This window comes from Neophocaena asiaeorientalis, unplaced genomic scaffold (genome assembly GCF_003031525.2).
Source record: "Neophocaena asiaeorientalis asiaeorientalis breed wild unplaced genomic scaffold, Neophocaena_asiaeorientalis_V1.1 scaffold1141, whole genome shotgun sequence".
NCBI lineage: Eukaryota > Metazoa > Chordata > Mammalia > Artiodactyla > Phocoenidae > Neophocaena > Neophocaena asiaeorientalis.
This window is the reverse complement of record NW_020175206.1, coordinates 20,392-24,404: the sequence shown is the minus strand read 5'-3', so window position 1 is coordinate 24,404 and position 4,013 is coordinate 20,392. Positions and strand designations below refer to the sequence as shown.

General features: G+C 48.1%; 1 pseudogene; it reads right to left on the bottom strand.

The window, feature by feature from the left end:
* Nucleotides 1-2,068: 2,068 nt before the first annotated feature.
* LOC112413324 (peroxisome assembly protein 12-like) lies at nt 2,069-3,477 on the bottom strand (annotated as a pseudogene).
* Nucleotides 3,478-4,013: the final 536 nt, after the last annotated feature.

Below are 4,013 nucleotides of genomic sequence, written 5' to 3'. Positions count from 1 at the left end.
CCCCACTCCAACCCCGGCGTTCGCCTAGCCCTCCGATTGGCAGCTCCTCGCACCAGCCGAGCCTCAGGGCTGCGGCCCACGTGGTCCACTGGTCGTCGCGGGATTGGTTGTCCGGATCGGGCTGCCACGGCAGCCGGCAGGGTAGCGAGGTGGAGCAGTGTGGGAAGCCCCAAGCCCGTACCTCTGGGACTGAATGGCGGCGGGTGGGCTGCGGTCAGCCTCTGCAGGCCTGGGCAGGCCTCCTGAGAGTCTAGGGCGTAAGAGTTTTGCGGGGTTCGGAAAGCGGGCTGCGGACCCCCTGCCTGAGGCTTTGGTTTGAGCCCTGGATCCGGCCTTGTGTTTCCCCGGAAGGATGGCGTCTCAGTCTTTCCTGAAGTTGGTGGGGTTTGGATGTTATTATTATTATTATCAGCAGTAGTATCGTTATTGTTATTATTATCGTTTTGAGGATACACCGTGTATAAGAATTGGTGGTCCTGCGCAGGGTGCCATGCAGAATGCCATGAGTTAGAAGTTGGAGGTCGGAGGGCTTAGAGATGCTTGAGGGACGTCCTTAACCTACGTGAAATGTTGGAGGTAAGTCGGCTTTATAAACCGTGCTGATGCCTGTATAATCCAGGCGCTTAGGGTTTAGTAGGGAGGGTCGTTCACTGACTGAATTAAACCGTCGCTTATTGAGCCGCCTTCTGTGTCCCAGGCATCATTCTGAGTGTAACGGATGCAAAGGCCAGTAAGAGGAAGTCCTGGTTCTTTAGGAGCTCTGCGTAATGGGGCTGGTGGGAGAGACGGGAGGTGGGGGACGTGAATGGGTGAATAATTGGCGTGTGATGCGTACTGTGGTGGGAAAAAGTGCTGTGGGAGTCAGAGGAGGGGATGACTGAGGGAGTTAGGGACCACTTAACAGAGAAGGTGACGTTTGAACAAGGTTTTAGAACTACAGACTTTCTCCAGATTGAAAGGGGTAGGGAAGGCGCTCCAGACAGAGGAAAGCGTACTGAGGAAGAGAACAAGGAAAGTGTGCCCTCTGTGGCTGGAGCACACTTGGAGCTCTGCTCACAAGTTTCATGCTTTTAGACAAGGTTATTTAAGTTCTCTTAGCCTGTTTGCTTTTTGTAACGTGTACTTACTTCTTGATGAGATAAAGGTTCGAGCCTCTAAACAGGCACTTTACTAGTTTCCCTCTCTTTGTGGAATTCAGTTGCTGAATGGAGAACACAGACCATAGCTGTACGTTTTTAACTATGGAGTATCAAGCTATTGACATTTATAAGTGGCTGAAGGAGGCATGCTGTGTCTCCAGAATTGTTAGTTAGATACAATGCTGAAAAGCTGGAGAGGTTGACATTGTTTGTGTTCCTAGTACTTTAGCATAGCATGTCAGCGATAGTAAACTACGAGAAGGTGTCATTTAGAATAAATAAAATGCAGGCAGCCTTCTCATTCAGAAATTGATCATCCATGTTGTGAATTACCCAGGCTTTGCACTGTTTCCTTTATCTTGCCCATGGCCTGGAGAAAAATGAAATTAAACCTTGTATTTAGCTGGTAGTGGAAAAATATAAATCTGGTAATCAGATCTCAGTTTCTCTTTCCAGCATTGCTGTTATTTTGCTATGGACCTTTGTCAAATCCTAGCCTCCGTGGGTCTTGGACTCTTTAGCAGACTCTTGTATAAAATTTTTTATTACTATACTTTTCATCTTTGTTGGCAGCAGAATTGTAAATCAAACTGTATGTCAAATGAACTGGAGTTTACTTTATAAAGGATTTTAGGAGAAAATCTTTTCTAAAGATTTTGCTTTAGAACTAGATTATAAATCCCTTCACAGACATATCTGAGATTTTATCATGCATGGTGTTTGGACTCACTAAAACAAGAAATGTTTTTTTGAACTGTAAATGCTTCTCCACTCTACTCTGTATTACAAAAATTTTTAAAAAGCACCTCCAAAACAAAACTTGTTCAAGTTTGCATTTTTGTACAGCAGAGTTGCTTGAGGTGAATAGTAGAAGATCAAATATTGAAAGCCCACGGTTGCAACTTACCTGAAAAGAAGTCTTTTTTTCTCATGGGTTTCAGCAGTGGTGAGTGATGCTGAGCCTTTCCTAGGATGTATCGAAGCTGCTGTACAAGAAACCAGCCTTCCCAGGCCATGTTAACAAATGGGTAGGCTGCCAAAAAGGCTCTGTAAAATTGTTTCCAGCGGGAAATAGGGGGATGGATGGAATATTCATCCTCTTCTCTCAGGCTAGAAATCAGCTTCTCCAGCTTCACTTTCAGACTGGGAAGAAGAACCAGGAAAATAACTGACTTCCAAAGCTGCTTCTTTGGGAGACCAGCACTGGCCAATCTCTGAAGCTTGTGTGTGTCTCCCATTACGATCCTCTTTAAGCCATAAAAGTTTTCAGAAAACGAGGCGTTGGTTTTAGACAGATAATGTTGCTGGAGCAGAAGACCTCGCAGGGTGAAGATTTCATCAAACCACTTCCACAAGAAGCCCTAGCGGGCAGGATTTGATTCTGCAAGAACCTAAAGCAAAATAAATAAATGAAATTCATTCCATTACACAGCTACTATGCCTTGTATTTATATTTCCTTTTTTTCCCTCTGAATTTCCACACTTTTCTTTCCGGGTCTACCTTAACCTCCCTGAAGTGCTGGGTATTCAGTACACATAACAAGAGACTCCATAACCATTAAATCATGTGATGTGCATTATATGCTAATTGGTTATTTCAAAACTTAGGCCAACAAATAAATTCAGATTATTGGCTTGGTTTTTACCCGGACGTTCCTAAAACTTTTCAGAGAATTAAATCCTTACCTTGACCACATGATGAAGAGCAGGTCTCACTGCTGTCATTAAACTCTCCTGTGCTACCACCTCAAAGATGGCTGGCTGGTCATCCACTGCAGAAGCAGTTGTGATATGAGCCCCGTGCTCAGCCATAGTTTCGTGTGGGCACTGGGTTTTACTTTGCCCACAACCTCTCTAGTAAGCATGAACTTTCTGGGGGTGCCAGATGGGTGCTATCTTACAGGAACTGGGCAAAAAAGACCTCTTCCGGAGGCAGAGGGGAGGGGTCTCAAGGGAAGGTGAAGAATGAAGTAACGCGGACACCCACGTTAGGGAAGTAGTGTGTGGGAGAGGTGAGTTGATTAATGCTGCACCTCACAGGGAAAAGCGTGACTATGGCGGGACAGGTACGGCGAAGAAGCGCTGGCCTCTCGAGCGGCAGTCCTGGAGGCGGCCAACCACGGACTCCCAATCCGGAGGGCTCAAAAGCCAGGCGGCTCTGAGGGATCGAAGGTGCCAGTGCAGGCCGGCCCCAACGGCCTGGCTCAGCTGTGGGCTGTGCAATCCCCCCGCCCGCGCCAGTCCTCGCGAGCTGACCCCAGGCGAGGGGCGAGGAACCCGCGACGCCGCGTTTAAAAGGAGGTCTCGGCTTTATGTCAGAAGCCGCAACCGGAAATAGAAGCCGCTTGGAGCCCGGTGGCCATGGAGAGGCGCTCTAGCCCCGAACGCGGGCCCGCGACCGGAACTAGAGAACTCTATGATCTCACAGGGACTTCCGCTTCCGCCCCCAGCGGGCTCGTTTGGAGAGGTGTTTTCCGCTGGTAGGTTTTACTTTTCTTAAATGGTTTGGCATCGCTGTGTTGTTGGAAAGCCACGGCTCTGATATCTCTCTACAGAGTCTTTTTGGCAAGGTGTTGGGTCGCCGCACTGACGTCTGGCGCCCGGAGCCAGAGCTCGGCCTGTTGCTGAGGCCTTTGTTCCCTGGGGCGATAGAGAGAGGCGAGGGACCCAAGGGAATGTGGAGATGGAAGGCTCACTTTGCTTGCGGCGGGGGTGGTGGCTCACTATTTTTGCCGCCTTCGGGAAGGATTTGAAGCGACAAAGCCGAGATAGAAGGCTTAGCCTTATGGCTGCCAATTATTAACAACAAAAAAAATTTCCTGCTGTTTGTTCAGAGTTTGGGACGTTTATTTTTCATAAGCTGGGGTACCTTAA